Source organism: Eschrichtius robustus, chromosome 3 (genome assembly GCF_028021215.1).
Source record: "Eschrichtius robustus isolate mEscRob2 chromosome 3, mEscRob2.pri, whole genome shotgun sequence".
Classification (NCBI taxonomy): domain Eukaryota; kingdom Metazoa; phylum Chordata; class Mammalia; order Artiodactyla; family Eschrichtiidae; genus Eschrichtius; species Eschrichtius robustus.
Window position 1 is genome coordinate 40449795 of NC_090826.1, and position 21038 is coordinate 40470832.

The window sequence follows — 21038 nt, forward strand, 5'->3', positions numbered from 1 at the left end:
CAGACTCTAGGCATGAAGGCTTCAGTAGTTGCAGCATGCAGGCTCAGTAGTTGTGGCTTGAGGGCTCTAGAGTGCAGGCTCAGTAGTTGTGGTGAACGGGCTTAGTTGCTCTGCGGCATGTGGGATCTTCCTGGACCAGGGATCAAACCCATGTCCCCTGCATTGGCAGGTGGATTCTTAACCACTGCACCACCAGGGAAGTCCTGGAAGGCAAAGTCTTAACCACTGGATGGCCAGGGAAGTCCCCAGATGTTTCTTTCTTGATTGGAGAATGAAGTATGGATTTCACAATGCTCCCAAATCATATCAAGAGGACGTGCTCACTGGTCTAGGGTAAACTAACCTGACTCCCCTTCTCTATCTCCTCCTATATACACTACCCATTCCTCTTGTTAATACAGTAATTTCTTCGTGCTACTCTCATGCTCAGGAAACTTCTTTGGCTCCCTGTTGCCTATAAGCTAAAACCTCAAATTAGTACTAGGGCATTCAAGGCTTTCTATGATCCGGCCCCAAAGGACTTTTCCAACTTCAGTTCCTAAGTCTCCCTTGTATGAACTCACCAGTCAAGACAGGCCAATTTCTTAACATGCTCAGTTCTACCATTCAGCCTTTATTCAGGATGATCTACTCTCCAGAATGCCTTCCCTGTTTCATTACTGGACTGTAAAGCTCCTTCATCAGATTGTGAGGCTGGATGCTATTTTGTTTTGTTTTGAATCTCAATATCAAAAGAGCTAGACACAATGAAGACCCTCAATAAATATTTGTTAAAATGAACTAAATGCCACTCTTTCAAATTCTTCTTCTTTAAAGTCCAGAACAGATCACTTTGGGTGCTCTGATGTAGTCAAGTTCAGGATCTGAAGCCAACAGACCTGGGGTCAGACACAAGCTCTACCACTGTGATGGCTAATTTTATATATCAACTTGTCTGGGCCACGATGCCCAGATAAGTGTTCAAACATTATTCTGGATGTTTCTGTGAGAACGTTTTGAATGAGATTATCACTTAAATTGGTGAACTTTGAGTAAAGAAGATTACCCTCCATAATGTTGATGGGCTTCATCCAATCAGTTGAAGGACTGAATGAAACAAAGGACGGACCTCCCCTGAGCAAGAAGGAATTGTACAGTGCACAGCCTTCGGACTTGAACTGCAATATCGGCTCTTCCCTGGGTCTCCAGCCTGCTGGTCCACCCTGCAGATTTGAGACTTGCCAGCCTGCATAATCACAAGAGCCAATTCCTTAAAATAAACTCCTTTCTATATAGACACACATCTTATTGGCTCTGTTTCTCTGGAGAACGCTGACTTATACAATCACTTACTGGCACTGCACTTCCATCAAGTTATTTTACCTGGCTGAGCCTTTGTTGTCTAAGCTGGAAAATGAGAATAATTGTTTCTCTTTCATAGGGTTGTTGTGATGATTCATTGAGACCCTGTCTGTGTATGTGAGAGCCTTGTAAATTGTGAGCTACCGTGCCTTGCTAAATCTTATAATCAAGGCCCATCACCTCCAGGAAGGTGTCCCCACCTGCTCCAGCCCTCTTTACTCTCAGACATTCCTGAGCTGCAAGAGCAGTCTGGGCTTACACCACACCGTCTCTGTCCTTTCTTTTGGCATCTAAGCACATGTGATGCCCAGCACTGGAGGGGAGACAGACGAAGTGGGGACAGGGGACCCAGTAGAGAGGCCCAGTATAGACCAGCCTGGGGGCAGCTCGTGGAGCTAGAGCAGAGGCTGCTGTGAAGGATTCAGACACGGTGCTGCAGTCAGTTGGGTCCTGAATTTAAATGCAGCCCATTGCTCTTTGTCTCGACAGGGTAATAAAAAATCCTCAGACAGTATATTATGGATGCAAAGGTGCAACACTGGATCTCTGCTCTCTGCCCACCATCCGAGAGAAGGGAGACATGTCTGGGGCCTGAAGGAGACAGACCTTGCAGGGAAGGAAACAGGTCAGAGCAGACAGCATGTCCTTGGCAGGGTGGGGAGGGCTTGGACCCCTTACGCTAAGCCAGTGCTTCCCAATGTTTCACGCTGTGACTCACAGAGAAAATGATGATATTTGTTTGCACAGTGAAGGAAGAAGGGAGGGGCTGCCTTTTTCTGGAGGTTACTGGCCCTAGAGCCTGGGCTCTTCCAGGCCTTATGAGGCTGTGCATGGGCTGTGGTATCAGTACCTTGGTGGGAATCTCTGTGATACACTTTCCCCAACAGCTGGGAGCACAGAAGATGCTGTGGTCCTCACAGGCCAACCTGATGGAAAGCTCAGCTGGGAAGTCTATTGGCCCCCCAGCTCCAGTGGGTCTTATGGTTGCTACCTCTCTCTATGGGTCGAGAATCCTGCAAATCTGATCACGGCATCCCTCACTCAGCATGACTAGCACCTACACTCCTGGGTAGGGCACATAAATAAGGACCTCACCTCTCCACTCAGCCCTGTCTCCAAGCATTCTCTCCCCTAATAACTGTATCCATTTTTTTTAAACAACATCCATCTTTTCCATTCTCTCTCTCCCAAGTCTGCAGGTTGCTGGTTTGACTGATGTAGGATAAACTCTGCCAGAAGGTAGGGCTCCAGGCTGGCTTGGCTGCAGGCTGCAGGGGGGTCCGCAGTGTTCATTCTGGGGCCAGGCTAAAGTGGCAGTGGCTCCCTGTGGCATGCTCTTCTCCTGGTGGATCTTTAGAATAGCCAGTGCCAAGCCAAACTGCACAGGCACGTTGGAGACCTCCATCCGGGTCCGTTCCGTTAGCCTCCCGTTTGCCAAAGGAGGTCACCTAGATACGCCCAACATCAGTGGGGCAAGGAAGGTTACTGAACCCACAGTCCTTCTTGGTGCTTGAAGCTCCAGACATTCCCAGCTCCTGAATACATGTGGTGTCATGACTCTGGCCTGGCCCTAGAATGTCCATTAATTGTAATATCTTCACATCAACTTCTCCATTAGATTGTACATACCATCTTGGAATACTGGGGCCTCCTCTGACCCATTTCTATATCTCTAGCCACCCAGTATGGTGCCTGACACAGAAGGAGTGCTCAGAAACTCCTCCATAAACAAATGAGTGAATGATTGAACAAACGAATGGCCAGTGCCTAGGTTTCTATGTGCTCACTTGCCTATCTATCTGGACCCAGGGGTCTCTGTATATGTTTTGACCCTGGGCCCACTGGGGTACAGCTCCAAACACTGGGTCTAGGTTCTAGCAGAGCTAAGACACACTGTATAGGGTCAAAGTCCCTTGACCCACCATCCTTCCTTATGGCTGAATTTGACTTCATAGGATGTCTGAACTGGGAAGGACATTAGAGACTCCTTGGTTCAACTGCCCCCATGTGGGAAGAAGCAATGTCTTATTCGTCTTTGATTCCCAATGCCCAGAGCAGGACCTGGTACAAAGTGGGTGCTTGGTAAAAATTTGATTTTGCACAACTCCCTCTAACACTTTTATAAATAAGAAAACGAAAGCCCAGAGAGGGAAGATATAAACTCTCCCATTCATACAGTAATTTTCTGGTAGTCTGGTTTCCAGCCTGGGTCCTCTGACTTCCAGGAGGCCAGAACCCAATGGACTTTTCCTAAGGTCTTGTTTCTTGACACGGATCTAAGGTTATATGAAGTAAGACATTAATTACTTGTTCCAAATTTGTCTTAGATCATTGATGGATCCAACATGGATGAGTTCATGTTGCTTTGAAGCCATGAAGGCAAAAGACAACTGATGTGGCAGCAACAGAGCAGACTTTGAAAGTTGACAGTTTTGAGCTTCAGAATCTGCAAAGGCACTTGCTGACTACACGACCTTGGGCAAATCCCCTAATTGCCCTGACCATCAATCTCCTCCCCCACTTCTTGCTCCAGATGGGGTCCATAATGCCTGTCTTTCAGGGTTGCAGTAAAGATCCACGCTAATGCGGGCCATTTGCCTGGAACATCTTAATCTTAGATGGTCAGTCACTTACAATGACATTGTAGTTTCAGTCTGTACTTCAAAGCTGGCCCACAGCTCCAGCCATCACCTCTGGAGATTGTTTGCCCTTACAAAGACGCCCGGTCTCCATGCCCTGCCATCCTGCTATTTTAATTTTCGCAGTGCCACGGCTCACTGTGGAACAGCCACTGACCATAAAGTTTGACATTCTGAAGATTAAAGTGCTTTGAATTAGTCATGCACATGTGAAGTCATTGTTCCTACTTGTCCTGCTGCAGAATCTAAAAATGACTTTCAGCGGAGCCCGGTAACTTTCCCTCCTCAGTCACCTTCTGGTGAGGAGACATGGTGGAGCTCAGGCCAAGTGAAAACCCTCGGTCACTCAGAAGAAAACCAGAGCAGATGAGGGACGGTATGAACTGGCATATTTGGAAAGAGGGGTCTGCTCCGCCAGGGCTTGGTGGTCTGCTGCCTCCCCAAGGAGCAGGGGCGGCTGGAGGGTTGGGGAGGGGTGGGGTGAGGCAGGGAAATCGTAAGCACAGGAGCAGAGCAGGTGCTGTGGGCTTACAGGGCTCTGGGTTCAGAACCTGCCTCTGCCCCGTGTAAGCTGTGCGACCTCAGGTACGTTCATATCTTGAGCCAACATTTTCTCACGTGCAAGACAGAAATAGCGCCTCTTTCATAAGGCTGCTGTGAGAATTAAATAAGCTAACAAGGCACTTAGCACAGTGCCTGGCACATGGCGGGCAATCAATAAATATTTTCCTTCTCTCAAAATCTTCCCAACTTTCCACGACTCAGATATCTTCTCATGCTTTAAAGGCTGTGCATTCCCAGAAATCCCAGAGAAGTTCACTTGCAAATATTATTACTAAAATGCTTAGCCAAAGGGAAGTGAACTTGGGATTTCCCAGTCTGCCCTTAGTGTAAATAAGTAGGGCAGACTACAGTCACAGTTTTCTCGTGGAGAACTCAAAAGAAGAATCCTCTTTGCTTTAAAACTAGTTGTCTGGCTGCCTGTGTCTCTATGGGGGGCCGGATGGTTCTCCATCCAGGCAGGAAGTCTGGTCCCCAACCAGCTGGCCTCCGGACCACCTACTCAGCAGATCCCCATGAAGTGATCACACAGAATTGTAATGTGTAATAAGAGCTACCATTCCTGACTCGGAGACAGTGAGCATGTTAAGTACTTACATTCTAATTTAACCTCACAAAAACCCTGGGAAGTTTGTACCATTTTCTCTACTTGGTGGATAAGGAGTCCGGGGTCCACAGAGGTGAAGCAACTTGCCCACAGTTGTGCAGGGCTCAGAAACGGCAGGGCTAAGGTTTGAAACCAGATCTGTATGATTGCAGAACCCCAGGCTCCTAACCACTGAACCATACCGGCTCATATACCTCCAGTCCTGGCCCTTGCCTAAGCCTGGACCAGTTGGCTGTCCTGGCTTCTCTGTAGCTGGGCTGAGAGACTCGACATTCCCCGAGGCAGGTGTGGGAGACGCAGCCTGTGTTGGTGCAGCAGCCGGCTAGATGTCAGATAGCTGTGACCTGGAGCGTGTTTGGGATCGTACCCTCGGCTCTCCTCGGGGGACACTGTGAGAGGCAACCTCGTGACACTGGTGCTGGCATCTGCTGAAGGAACGCTGAAGAGGCCACAGGTCACTCCTCCCAACGTGGGTCCCTGGGTGAGAGGTCTCCTTAAGAGCTCAGTGCTGGGAAATTCTTTGTGTGGCTTTAGTGTGGCATGGGCTTTTGTTGTAACTAGCACACACAGTAAATAAATGGCAAGCACGTTAAAATAACTGGCCCACCGACACATACACCAGGACGTCATGTGGGACCTCGGGAGATGACTCCTCCCCACACTCCCACCAAGGACACACTGGGAAGAGGGACTCTCTTGACATCCTTACACCCTCTGGTTGTCCCTTAGCTCAGTTCACAGGTCCGGATGGCACACTTTGTCAAAAATCCACTCTGCCCACTTGGGGAGGCAGAAAAGAGAGACTGTGATCCCTGAAAGACAGCTCCTTCAAGGTGAAGGTCAAGTCCCCACTTTTCTGAAGAGCTCAATAAGTGGTATTTGAATCTGAATCTGTAGTGAGGTGTGAGGAGAGGGGAAAGGGGAAGAGGGAGGGAGGGCGGAGGATTGGAGAGGAGAGGAAGAATAGAAAGCCTAGCGGGGCTGCGAGGAGACGGAAGGGGAAGGAGTGCAGAGGCTGCCTGTGCCCCTTTAGTCCTCACCACCACCAGTTAAGGGGCTGGAGCTCTGTGCACCTGCACAAGAGAGTGTAAGCAGAGGACACTGGAATCCAATGCAGATTTGGTGCAAAACGTTTCCACTATTTGTCTTAAGAGAGGAAGGGAACTAATGAGGAAGAAGGAGAGAGAAAGGAGAAATGGAGGAGAGGGGAGGGGAGACAGGAGGCTGGGGGGAAGGAGAAGACAGCAGGCGGAGGTGAGGGAGGGCACACTAGACACTGTGTGAGTGCGTGTGTCTGTCTGAGAGACAGAGTCCAATAGACTGACAGAGAAGAGAAGTGGGGAAGAGGAGAGAGAGACAGAGACAGAGGGGAGAGGGAAGAAATAGTCGGGAGGGGGACATGCCCACGCAGGAAGAAAACTGGGAGAGGTGAGTGGATGTGTCCCTCCCTCCTCCCAGCCCAGACAAAGGACTTGGCGGCTTCCCAACCCTCTGCGGGATGAAGCCAGACTCTCAAAGGCAGCCATGCACCCTGGGGGCCAGGAGAGGGCACTTCAACCTCAGACAACAGCAACGGAGCTGGAGCCGCAGCCGGCGGTCACCGCCAGGCCGGCAGATGAGAGGCGGAGGGAGGGGAGGGGAGGAGAGGCGAGCCTCTGGCTCAGGTCTGTGGGTTACCAGCTCTCAGTGGAGCCAGGATCCTGTGCACGTCCCTGCAGACACAGGACGGGCGATGAACTGGTTTGGGTTCCCATTGGCTGCCTCTGCACCAGCCCAGCGCCTCCTCTGGCCCTGCCCTGCCCCGCCCCGCCCCTACTCTAGTCCAGATTTCTGTCCTGAAGGGCAGGGTGCCTCCAACTTCTCCCCATGGGCCCCCTCCTCCCCTTCATCAAGAATCATCGCTTCCTTGAGTACAGGGAAGACTAATTTTCAAAACCATTTCTTAAATACCCTGCCATCTGCTCTGCACAAGCATTCACAAATTCAGCAGCAGGGAGAGGGGGCCGCCGAGGCACTGAGGTGGAGTGTCACTTGTCTGTGATCACATTAAAAAATAAATAAAAATCATGGGACTTTCCAGTCCTTACCTTCCATAAGGAGAACTTAAGCATGTTACTGTTTCCTCAACACCAGGATTAAGGAGTGCTTACATATATTGTCTCCGAGCACCAAATACCTAACCTTGTCCCACCCTGAGTCTTGGTCTCAGTCCCACATCTTGACCATAGACTGAGGCTGATCATTAATGACTTTGTCCTGATAAGAAGTTCTAAACTCTGCACATGAACCCAGATGATGGGGTCTGACTCTATTGGGTTATCTGAGAAATCCAAACACACTTTTAAAAGGATTGCTGCTATTTAAGAATCTCAGGAACCCCTTTAGAATCTTAAGACCCCTTCATGGAAATTTCCATGAAACCTCCAGCCTGCACTGATATTACTGTTTCCTGATGGTCCAGACATTTATTACTTAGATTTCACCCAATTCAGTACTTGACCAGAAACAGTAATAATAACATTATTATTTATTGAGTGCCTACCACGTTCCAGGTAATTTATTAGGCACCTGAGATTTTTTTTTTTTTATGTTTCTATCTACTTGAAACAACCCTATGAGGTAAGTAGCATAATCATCACTGTTATAGATAGGCAAAGTCGGGCTCAGAGAGCTTAGGTCTCTTGCCCGAGGTCACACAACTAGTAAATAGCAGAGCCAAGATCTGTACCCAGGTCAGCCTGGCTCCAAACGCCAAGCTCTTTTCCTCCTCTTATCAAACAATGGCATCTCTTAGTTACATCTCAGCTATAATTAGGTCCTCAACCATCTGGCTGGTTTCTTCAAAGAAACTGTCCTCTAGTGGGGCAATGAGATTTGGACTAGGTAAAGGAAGAAACAAATCCAAGCTTCTGGGAGGGGACTGCTCCACCATCTACAAACTGTCACCTGAGCAGGCTTCCTCTATTCGACTGTTTCTGTACTTTTGGAGCCGGGAACTGGTTGTGGCTAAGGATAGGCACTCAGGGACAACATGCACCGCTGGCCCTTGTTTATGAAGATAGATAATAATACTCATCTCTCTAGACTGCTGGGGGGATCAAACAAGATGATGGCTCTGAATGCACTTTTTACACCAATAAGGGCTGTTCACTTCCTGATGCCCATTCAGGGCTCAGCATCCTGCCCTGTAAGTATCGTAAATATATTTTGCTTTGAACGGAAATCCAAGCATCCTGTCTCCTCTCTTGTCTCCACCGACTCATGGCAAAATGTGCTTAGACTGAGAGCAGTGGTCCTGACCTCCTGCTCCCTCTAGGTTCCATTTTTCATCCTCCCCATCACAACTCCCACCTCCTGCCTCTCCAGACACATCAACACTCCAGGCACGGCCACAGCTTCAGCTAAGGGCCCTCGCCTCGGACAGGGTTGGCAGCTGCCTCCTCTTCTTGGCAGGACATATATCATCTTGAGGAAAATACTGACGGATAAGAAACCCCAGACAGACAGCATGTCCCGCCGGGCATGCAGCCTACTGCTTGGGAAGTGAGATTTGAGGTGCTGGCTCCAGATCTTTCCGGAAGAAAGGGAGAGTTGGTGGACCTGTGGCAACTGGGCTGTGCCCACAGTGGGTTAAGAAAATCCTAGGGGTGACTGTGCCCAATACCTAGATGTTCAATAAACGCGAGTTAGACCCAAGCTCAATAGGCCCTTTGAATGAGGCCTGGAGGACGGAGGCCCTTTGTCCGAACCCACCATTTCACAGACGGGAAAGTGGGATCCAGGGAAGGCTAGTGATTTGCTCAGCATCACACACACAGCAAGTCAGTGGCCAAAACCAGATTAACAAAGTCCAGGGCTCAAGAGTCTCACATCAGCACACGTCCACCTCACAACAATGCCAATAAGATAGCCCCAAACCTCTGGTCAGATGTGACGATCTGAGAAACTGGAACTGTTGGCTCCCTCCGGAAATCAGGAAAAGGGGGACCTTCGACTTAATTTCAGAGCCAGTGTCCAGGGAGCACATCCTTTTAAAGACGAAAGGAGCGGGAAGAAGGCAGAGCAGAGGAGTGTAGCTTGGTGAGGTGGTACACATCTATCCGCTGCCCGCTCCTATCTCCCCTGACCGTCCCCCTGGCCTCCCCGCTGCCACGATGCTCTCCTTGCAACGCTGGTTTGCCAGCAGATCATCAGTCCTTCACCAACTGGCTCCCACAGACCTCTCCAGCCTCACTGACTCTCACTCCCCAGCTTGCACCCCAAGGCCCAGACTTGCCCAAAGGAGGGAAGCAGCTCTCCCAGGGCTCCGCACACGTTGCCCTCCCTGCCTTGCCTGCAAGTCCCTTCCAGGTCCGTGCTCCTCCTCACCACCCTCTGCGCCCCCTCTGTCACAACACTGTGCTGCAGACACTCGCCCGCCTGTCTGCCCACCGCATGGGAACTTCTCCAGGCAGACGCTGTTACCACTCTTCGCTGCATCCCCAGAAGCCAGGCCAGGTCCTGGCGCATAGTAAGTGCTCAGTAAGTGTGGTCTCCGTTCTCCCCCACGTAGAGGTTCAAGCTGGAGCTGCCTCCACTGGCTCTCGTTCTGACCTCTAGGGCCACAAAGAACAGATGTACTCCCTCTGCTCCAGGATGACTCTTTAGAAATTGACCAAAGCAAAGAGTCCAGATGTTTTCTTTCCAAGGAGAATATCCCCAATTCCTTGACCAGTTCCTCACAGGCCACAGTGTTGGGTAGAGTGGCCAACCATCCTGCTTTACCCAGGACTGTCCTGGTTTTAGTACCACAAGTCCCCTGTCCCAGGAAACCCCTCAGTCCCAGGCAAACCTGGACACATGGTAAATCTAGTTTTATCTTCCCCTCCCATCCTAGGTCTTCAGAGGCCATGTACCATTTTCTCAATGGCCTGCCTAGCTGGGGGGTAGGCAGAAATGAACCCAGGGCTCCAGGGGTCGGTGACACAACAGGGCAAAGAAAGGCCGGCACCTCCTTGCTCCCAACATTGGCCTCTGTTAATGCAGCCAGTCGGCATCAATTCTGGCAGGAGAACAGTGTGCGGTGGTTGTGCGGGTTGATACATTTGCCTTGTGGGCTAATATGGAGCTTTCTAGTGTCAACTAAGATGCCTAAGCCAATTTACCACATAGGGGACCTTGTTCCCCCAAATCAGTACTTCCAAAGCTGCTTTGGTTTTATTTGTTTACTGTAAAGACAGAAATTTTTCAATACCTTTGTTCTCAATATTGCCTAAGCCCTTCAAGTGTTCCAGGCATTCATCCATTCCACAATTACTTATTAAACACCTACAATATGGCAGACAGTCCCTCTCGGTGTCCTTTGGGCTGGTCAGAGACCCAAATCTGCAACTGGTTGGAACAGACTTGGGGTAAAGTCCTTCTACTTTGGGGCCTCTCCCCACACTTGTACAATAAGATAATAGAAACACAAGTAAGTGTGTATATAAGTGTGCAAGTGAACTTGAATATACACAAACAGGTTCAAATTTCTGAAGAACCAGCCGGAATTTCTCTGACTGTCAGCTCACAGCCATAATCCTGAGACAATATCAACTATTTTTATCAGCAACTTGGTTTCCATGGAGCCTTGCAGCGCTGCTAGTGAAGGTTGACGGTTATCACCATAAAATAACTTTACAACTTTATAATTTGTAGCTCTCTGCTGTCAGTAATATTAACAGCATTTCGAATTATGGCTATAAACTTGACAATAGCAGATAAAATCCTTAGAAACCTCATTTTGGGGGGATGTGGGAGGCTGCGGGAAGGTAATGACATTTTGGTTTTCCAGGCCTGGGTAGAAGGTGCACTTTGATCTGGAGGTGGGAGATGGGAGGGCCAAGGCAGGGTTCACAAAGAGCAAGGCAGCTGAGCTGGGGCACCACAGAGACAGGGTCTGGGTGGCGATACGTCTGGGTGATCAGAGACTACAAACATGTCAAGGCTGGGGGCAGGGGTCACAGACATTGGGGCTATAGGACGGGCAAGAGCTGGCTGGTGGATCCCAACCTCTGCGGGGTTTTGTCCTACAGGAAAGGAAGGGAAACTGGGCCAACTGTAGAGCAGGGAGGAAAGTAAGACAAAACCTACCAGGCAGAATTGAGAGAGCAGCCCGGGGCATGTTATTTGACTTTTCTGGGCTTGAGTTTCCCTATATGTAAAAGGTACTTATCTCATAAACCCACGCACATGTGGTCACCTTATCTTTGATAAAGGAGGCAAGAATATACAATGGAGAAAAGACAGCCTCTTCAATAAGTGGTGCTGGGAAAACTGGACAGGTACATGTAAAAGAATGAAACTAGAACACTCCCTAACACCATACACAAAAATAAACTCAAAGTGAATTAAAGACCTAAATGTTAAGGCCAGACACTATAAAACTCTTAGAGGAAAACATAGGCAGAATACTTTATGACATAAATCAAAGCAAGATCTTTTTGACCCACCTCCTAGAGAAATGGAAATAAAAACAAAAATAAACAAATGGGACCTAATGAAACTTAAAAGCTTTTGCACAGCAAAGGAACACATAAACAAGACGAAAAGACAATCCTCAGAATGGGAGAAAATATTTGCAAGCGAAGCAACTGACAAAGAATTAATCTCCAAAATATACAAGCAGCTCATGCAGATCAATATCAAAAAAACAAACAACCCAATCCAAAAATGGGCAGAAGACCTAAAAAGACATTTCTCCAAAGAAGATATACAGATTGCCAACAAACACATGAAAGGATGCTTGACATCACTAATTATTAAGAGAAATGCAAATCAGAACTAAAATGAGGTATCACCTCACACCAGTCAGAATGGCCATCATCAAAAAAATCTAAAAATAATGCTGCAGAGGGTGTGGAGAAAAGGGAACCCTCTTGCACTGTTGGTAGGAATGTAAATTGATACAGCCACTATGGAGAACAGTATGGATGTTTCTTAAAAAACTAAAAATAGAATACCATATGACCAGCAATCCCACTACTGGGCATATACCCTGAGAAAACCATAATTCAAAAAGAGACATGTACCACAATGTGCATTGCAGCACTATTTACAATAGCCAGGACATGGAAGCAACCTAAGTATCCATCGACAGATGAATGGATAAAGAAGATGTGGCACATATATACAATGGAATATTACTCAGCCATAAAAAGAAACAAAATTGAATTATTTGTAGTGAGGTGGATGGACCTAGAGACTGTCATACAGAGTGAAGTAAGTCAGAAAGAGAAAAACAAATACCATATGCTAACACATATATATGGAATCTAAAAAAAAAAAAAAAAAAAGCTTCTGAAGAACCTAGGGGCAGGACAGGAATAAAGACACAGATGTAGAGAATGGACTTGAGGACACAGGGAGGGGGAAGGGTAAGCTGGGACGAAGTGAGAGAGTGGCATGGACATATATACACTACCAAATGTAAAACAGATAGCTAGTGGGAAGCAGCCGCATTGCACAGGGAGATCAACTCGGTGCTTTGTGACCACCTAGAGGGGTGGGATAGGGAGGGTGGGAGGGAGACGCAAGAGGGAGGGGATATGGGGATATATGTATGCGTATAACTGATTCACTCTGTTATACAGCAGAAACTAACACAACAATGTATAGCAATTATACTCCAATAAAGATGTTAAAAAAAAAAAGGTACTTATCTCAAAGGCCAAAAATCAAATGATTCTTTCTATATCCATCTGTCTGTCTGTCTGTCTATCTATCTATCTATCTATCTATCTATCTATCTACCTAATGATTTGGAAATAAACCTGGAGATCATATCATTTCATCTTCTAATCTAAAGATAGGAAAATTTGGACCCAAAGAGAAAGGAACTCCCCAAACCTACATGGCAAGTTGGAGGCAAAGCCAATCCTGTAATGCAGGGAGCCTGACCCATCTCATGAAGTACATCTCAACATTACTATTTTTACCATTACTACTACTACTATTAATCATTCATTCATTCAGCCAGTCATTCAGTCCCGTTTAGTCGTCTGTTCTCAAAGCCCTCTTTTTGAAGCATTTTTTTGTTTATGAATCTTAACAAAGGCTTGACCTTGGCCATCACAAATAGGAACTGGGAAGTACCTGGGTATCTTTCCGTGCCACCCAACAGGTCAGACCTGACTGCTTCCTACTCTTCTGTATAAAAAGTGAAGCTTCCTCCCCAAGAAAGAAAACCCAGGCAGTACTCCCCTCCTCCTGCTAACCACCCCAGCACACATACATATTCATACTCGCTGTCCTATTAGTGAGCCAACTAGCAGATGCAGGTGAAGCCTGCTTCCATTTCATTCATTCCTTCATTCATTCACATTCACTGAGGGTCTACCTAGTACCAGGCTTTAGCCAGAGAAGTAAAATGATTTAACCAAGGTCACACAGCTTTATGGGGAGGGGAAGGGCAGAAGGCTGTTCTGGAACTGGGATCTTGACTCCCAGCCCAGCATTCTTTTCACCAACTCAAGGGAAAGCCCACCTTGACTGTGCACACCAAGAAAATCCCTTCCTTCCTTATGACTCTACAGTAGCTTGTGGAAAAGTCTGTCTGAAGCCCAGGTCTCTCCCCAGAAATTCTGGCCCATAGAACCATCTGCTTACCAAACTTCTCCATTTGTATGTCACATGAGCCCCCAACACTTAACACATCCCAAACAGAGCTCAGAATATCCCCCTCTCCAGCCCCTTTCTCCAATAGTTGTGTTTAAGTGACTGGAGCCACCGTCCGCCGTGTTGTTCAAGTTGAGAAACTGGGCATCTTCCTTGACTTCTTCTTTCACCTCCACACCCAAGCAATCACCCAAAATAGTCAATTCTACCAGTTAGATAATAAAACATGTTATTAAGGTGGAACTGTCTTAGTCTTGGTTTTGCTGAGATCCCAAGTCTGTAGATACCACATTGCAAAGTGAGGTAGGAAACTATCAGGCAGGACTTGCAAAAGGAAACCAGAAAACCAGATTTGCAAACTTTAGCTCTCCTTCAGGCAAGAGGGCCACTGGAGGGTGCAGTGCCCTAACAGAGGTGAACCCCAGATCACCATGGACTGAGGGAGGACCCATGAACAACCGGCCTGAGCACATGCATTTGCCCACGTCAGCGCTCTCCAGCCCCGGGGCAGGTGTGTCTGAGGAGGCCCACAAGGGACTGCCAGGCCCTCTCAGGGAGTACCAGTCACCCAAGACCTTTCCTACACTTTCCTCCTCTCCCTCATCCTGCTCCACCTTGGAGGGGTAAACATCTAGGGTTAGCCAGATGGGGGAAAGGGCTGGAAATCAAGTTGGGGAAATGGGAGTCTCCTCGAGCAGCCTGTCTGAGACAGGCCTGGGCTAGAGGATGTGGAAGGTTTTACTTTGAAGAGGTTCAATGGCTTTGATTGGACGAGACACAGTCATTGCTGAACTGAGACTGTTTGGTGACCAGAATTAATTAGAAAACTTTTAATTTCCTGAGAGTGATTAGAAAGTCATGGGATCTGTAAGAGCTTTTATATCTCTAGATCTAGATGTAGAATCCATACGCATCTATGTGCAGGGTCAATGGGAGACAAAAACTATTTTATAATTGTACGCTGTGTTTCTTGTTTAATGTACCTGTTACATAGCTCACAAATCTTTCTCCTTCTATTCATGGTCTGGTTCTGCCTATATTTATTTATTACCTGCTATTTCTGGCCCAGCTCCAACTTCCTTCCAATACTCTGGACGCACATCCTCTCTCTGGCATCGGGGCTTTCTCCTGTATGTCTCCCTGTACCAGGAAGGCGGCTCTACCCTGCTTCTGCTGCCTGCATCCCATCCACCCTGGAGGCATGAGCCCTAGGTACTCCTCCTCCAGGAAGTCTTTCTTCCCTCTCCTTCTTCACCGCTCCTGCGGGGTGAGACGGCTCCCATGTGCATCCCCAACCAGCAGAGGTTCCCTCTGCCTGATCATTTATCCCTCTGTGCTGCTGTCTCTACCTTTTTCCCTCCTCTCAAAACTGTCTCTTTCTAGGGCTTCCCTGGTGGCGCAGTGGTTGAGAATCTGCCTGCCGATGCAGGGGACACGGGTTCGAGCCCTGGTCTGGGAAGATCCCACATGCCGCAGAGCAGCTGGGCCCGTGAGCCACAATTACTGAGCCTGTGCCTCTGGAGCCTGTGCTCGGCAACAAGAGAGACCGCGATAGTGAGAGGCCCACGCACCGCGATGAAGAGTGGCCCCCGCTCGCCGCAACTGGAGAGAGCCCTCGCGCAGAAACGAAGACCCAACGCAGCCATAAATAAATAAATAAATAAATTTAAAAAACAAAAAAACACAAAAAACTGTCTCCTTCTTGAAGGCAGGAACCATGGCTTATTCATCTGCCTATTTCTAGTGTCTAGTGAGTTTTGTGGGATGGATGAGTAAATAAATGGTATCTTCAATGTCTGCTGTATGTTTCAGAGGACCCAGTACGAGGCACATAGTGGGCTCTGAACTGAGACCAAGATAACTAACTGAGTTCTAAAGCTCTGCGTTTTGTCTTGGCTACAGCGGCCATTCCTTTCTCCTAGAGCCAGCATTTTCTGATTTCAAGGTGTCCACAGCTATAAGTGTGTGTGGAAAACAGTCTGCTTAGGACCCAAGGTCTCTGTTTCCAATGTTTTTCTCATCCATTATGTCAAAGAGCTATTTCCTTTTGGCTTGTAACCAGACCATAAACAAAGGCCAGAGAAGCTCTGGGTTATTTTATGATTCCAGTTTAGCCTTTCTCTCTCTCTCTTTTTTTTTAAATTGTTTGAACAGAGCATATTTATTACTTGGCAGGCCAGTAAAATGTAAATAAGGTTTGCTGAAGAATGGTCCAAAATTCTCAGGAATTTATCGTTTCACAACAACAACAGAAACAACAAACCACAGGAAGGAAAGGCAAGGGAACTAGTATTTAATGGCACTGAGTATATGCCCAGTCATTTATCTGCTTTCTCCCACGTAACCCTCCAAACAACACTGTGAAGTAAGTAATCATTATCTGCACTTTCCTGATGAAGAAACTGAGGTTAAATAACTGGGTTAGGGTCCTCAGCTAGAATGACAGAAAGCAGAGCTCACACCCACGCCTCTGACCAGAGCTGTATTCTTGCTACAACCTGGACAGAGACCACCAGCCAGGGCAGCAGCCTCTGAGGATGGCTTCATTTAGATCCTGTTGAAAGTTAGAAGTCTTCCTCCCAGAAAATGAACTCCGCATCTTTACTCACAGTTTTGCATAAATTTTAGACAGTTCGTAGGCTCTTCTTGAAGCCCATCCATAAAGCCCTCGATTAAGAACCCTTTAACTACAAGAATGAAAATAGCTATCGGCTTGGCTTGATCCATTGTCCAGGACACTTCTGTGCTGATTTTCCCTATTGGACTGAAACTCATGCTCATGGGGTCACTCAGTCTTAAGACTCATACATAACACAACTGTGGATTCTTGATATCATAAATTCATCTAAACAGGGAATTATAAAATTTTAAATTTTAGAATCAGAAAAATCTTAGAGTATCAGAGCTGGAAGGAACCAGAATACAGACAAATCCACACATAGTTTCATTCTGCAGCTCTGACAGGTAGGAAGTGTCAGACACTGAGCCTAAGAGAAGGGACAGGGCCTGCTTGAGGCTACCCAGTAATGGTGACGGAATCAGGATTCAAACCCCTGGTTGCTGGATTCAAACCCCCGGTTGCTGGATTCAAAGACATATCATCGGGTTGAAGATTCAACCAGTGGAAGGAAAGTCATGCAGTCTGCATGGGGATGAGAAAAGTGGTGACAGAGGAACATTTGTTGAGTTCCTATCAGGTGCCAGGCAGTGCAAGGGGATTGGAGACATATTGCATCTTTTCGCTACCCTGATAAGCCTGCAAAGTGAGTAGTATTATTTTTGTTTTACAAATGGGGGAGCAGGCTCAGAGTGGTGAGATAACCAGCCCAAGGTCACACAGCTAGGGAAGCATCAGTGTCCATGGCTATATTACCCTGATGTAGTGGGGAGGAGAGCCAGAGAGCAAGACCCTGGTAATGTTTAGCTGGTGCTTTTCCAGGGAGAAAAATTAAACTGACAGATACATATGTTCTGGAAGGTGAGGAGGTGGACACTCTTGTGGGCCTTGGTGAAATATCCCTCAGGATTCCCCACCTCCCCTAGCCCTTCTCTGGTCTTCCTCTCACCCAGCATCCTCTGGATAGCTAATTTGGCCTTCATGGGCCGTGATGCTGGGAAGGGCATACTCTGGATGACAGACATAAAACCCCTCATCGTGGGAACTGCACATACCCACTCGCTGTGTGAACCACATGGCGTTCTGAGGTCCAGGTCCTCCGTTACAGTGACCCCACCAAGACCTTTTGCCCCGCGAACCCTACCAATACAAGCCCTGGCCTTTTGCTCTAACAGCCCTGACTACCTTCTTTAACATAAAGGTGGGTCCTCATTCATAGTCACGTAAACCTTTTCGATGTTTTAACCAATAGCCGCTTAATATTTAAAGCTTACGGTGCACACTCATGTATATTATTTCATTTAACCTCCTTGCAGCTCAGTGAGTTTGAGTATTACTAGGTCCTCCTCTTACAGACAAGGACACTGAGGCACAGTGAGGCTATATAACTTGCCCATGGTGACACATCCTGTAAATGGCTGAGCCCGGATTCAAATCCAGATTTGTCTCAATTGAAAGTCTGCTCTCTTTTCATGAATATTATTCCCACAGCAGGGGGTTAAGAAAGCAGGAAGTTTCCTGGTGCCTTTGTGAAGGTGACGAAGCTTTCCTCAGGGAAGTTGGAGGATTGCTGAAGGGTGGGAAGATGTCGGTACTGTCATCAGATCCAGGTTTCCTGACTCCCAGTCTAGAGGACGCTTCCTCCCAGACCATATTGCCATTCCTATCAGACCATGTAATTTCTTTTTCTGATTGGGACACAGAGCCAGCAGCCAACAAAGATCACAATCTGTCTGCCTGAAATCTCCCTCTGCTAGGAGAGGTTTTTTTTTTTGTTTTTTTTTTTTTTAATGCATTTCAAACAAGAACCAGGTTAAATCACACTCATGTGTGTTGAACTGGCCTGCACTTCCCTGGAGAAACTCCAGATTCCTCTTCTTTTCCCCTAGATGACAGATAAGACGGGGTGACCCAACAGCACCGCGGCCTGCCCAGCTCCTGCGCAGCCTTGCTACCCATCACCCTTAACCCCTTCCAAACGCTGGCTTCTGGTCCCCACCGACATCCCCATCCACTCACTCCCCAAGTCTTCTCAGTGCCACATTCTAAATATTCCACAGCACAGCCCAAGTCTAGGCTTGAGTCATTTCCCACCTGGATTGTCATAACGGCCTCCTAGTGTGTCTCTGTCTGCAGCCTTGGCCCCTCCAATCTAACCTTCCCACTGCAGCCAGAGGGGCTCCCCGCTGCTCTTTAAAGCCCTTCTACTGCTCTCCATTGCCTTCATAGTCCTTACCGTTTAAATTCCTAACGGGCTGCCATTTTGGTCTCATCTCCTGCATCTGAAGTCCTTCAGCCATACCCGACCCCTTACAGCTCCGACAGTCTACCTTCCTTCCTCCCCTTTCTGTCTGCAATGCCCTCCCTACAACGACCCACCCCAAGCAATCTGCCTAATTTCTACTCACTCTTAAAAACTCAGCTTAGATGTCTCTTCTGCTGGGAAGTCTTCCCTGACTTCCCGAAACTGTGTTTGAGTCTCCTCCTACCCCCATATGCAGACACTTTTGTCTTCAGTATGTTCCCTGCTACACATCCCCTGTGCCTAGAACTTTACCTGTTATGGCAGACACTCAATATATATATTTAAATGAACATTTCCCATGGCTCTCTGGAATTCCTGCACCACAGAACTTACCCCGCAGATTATAACTGCCTCTTTCCTTTTCCGGCTCCCCAGGTAGACCAAAAGCTCAGTGAGTCAGGGACCACGCCTTCTTGGTCAGTATTTTACCCCAGTGCCTAGCAGGATTCTTGGCATGTGCTAATGGTGTACTTACTTTTGATGACTGAGGATTGGGTGTCGAGGAGAGGACACCCTGGGCCTGGGCCAAGGGAGCGGCCTTCTACTGAGAGAAACATTTGCTTCTAACACAAAAGCATGTTGGAGGTGCTGAGATAGGGTAGGAGAACCCATCAAACTGGACATCAGAAATCAGCCACAAACTAAGTGCAGGCCACACCTGGCGGGACCCTTATCTCATTGAGGTAAGGCTCACATGTGGGATGCCTTTGGTGCGCATGCTCAAACTCTTCTTTCAGACAACTCCCTCTATCTCCTTTGCCACCACATCAGGGGCGAGCTAGGCAGGGGCAGCACAGAATGTGCATATGCGTGGAGCACAGGAGTTAGCGGATCCTGGGGAAGCAACGGGCCGTACACCATCGTGTGTGTGTGCGTGTGTGTGTGTGTGTGTGTGTGTGTCTGTGTGTGTGTGTGTGGCACATAGAGATGGCCAGGACTTTGGAAACCAAGGGTCCTCTGCTGCAGAGCAGAGCCTATTCCATTGGCCGGTGAGCCAGGTAGTTATTAAAGCAGACTTCAAGGTGACTGTCCCAGTCTTGGTGACCGGGCGGGGACTCTCCCTCAGTTCTTACCACAATCTCTCCAGTGAGGTACTGGATCTGGAACACTGGTCTAACACCTCGTCTGACTACTGCTTGCCCCTCCCTCTGAGGCCAACACCCTGCCCCCATGTTCCCAGCTAGGTTACTGGACCCCCCCAGAGCCACGAGGGTGCAACCGACTGTGTGGACTAGTGCTAAGTCATGTCTCGACCAGAAAGGAAGTTTTCCTGCACAGAGTGTGGTAAGAACTCCACAAACACACCCCAAGGGTTGAATCAAGGCTGAAAGGAGCACTTCCACTTCTGGGGAGAGAGAGGTTGTATATAGAGAGTTAATATTATCCTTTCCCTTTCTTTTCCATCAACTATAATTCTTTCCCTGAGAAAACTAAAAGTGTTCAGAAAGGAGAAATGGGTCAATCCAAAAACAAAAAGTAAAGAAAAGCAGAAACTGTCACAATCTGTCACAACCCTTATGTACTGACCTTGAAATGAAAATCAATACTCAGGAAACTAGAATTACTAAATAGTCCCTAAAAAATCAAGCAAGCTAGAAAGCGACCTCTAATTTCATCATGACAGGCTTGGGGGTTCTCGGGGACATTTTATGAGGAAGCCAAGAGGAAAAGCGAGTTGGCAAAGGAAACGCAAAGGCAGAGAGAAAGATGCACAGAGGATGAGCAGGAAGGCGGGGAAGATGGAGGGAGGCTAAGGGGAGAGAGAGAGGAAAGGATGGTGGGGAAAGGAGAGAAGATGGAGGAGGGGAGGGAGGAACACATCACATGAAGTAAGGAGAGAAAAACACAAGGCGGGAGTTGGGGGGAGAGACAGAAGGAGAGGGGGATGGGGACTTCCCTGGTGGTGCAGTGGTTAAGAATCCACCTGCCAATGCAGGGCACACGGGTTCGAGCCCTGGTCCGGGAAGATCCCACATGCCACGGAGCAACTAAGCCCGTGCACCGCAACTACTGAACCTGCGTTCTAGAGCCTGTGAGCCACAACTACTGAGCCTGCGTGCCACAACTATGGAAACCCACGCACCTAGAGCCCATGCTCCGCAACAAAGAGAAGCCACCACAATGAGAAGCCTGCTCACCGCTGCAAAGACTAGTCCCCGCTCCCCGCAACTAGAGGAAGCCCGCGCACAGCAACGAAGACCCAACGCAGCCAAAAATAAACAAATAAAAATAAATTTTTTTAAAAAGTAGAGGGGACAAGGAGGGTACAGACAGCGAAAGGGAAAGTAGTGCACAGAGGGAAGACAAAGGGCGGGAGCAGGAGCATGGAGAGAT

General features: G+C 48.0%; 1 protein-coding gene across 1 annotated transcript in view; it reads right to left on the reverse strand.

The window, feature by feature from the left end:
- Positions 1-21038, reverse strand: part of AGBL4 (AGBL carboxypeptidase 4) — a 1261847-nt gene that overhangs the window by 35303 nt on the left and 1205506 nt on the right. The window lies entirely within an intron of this gene.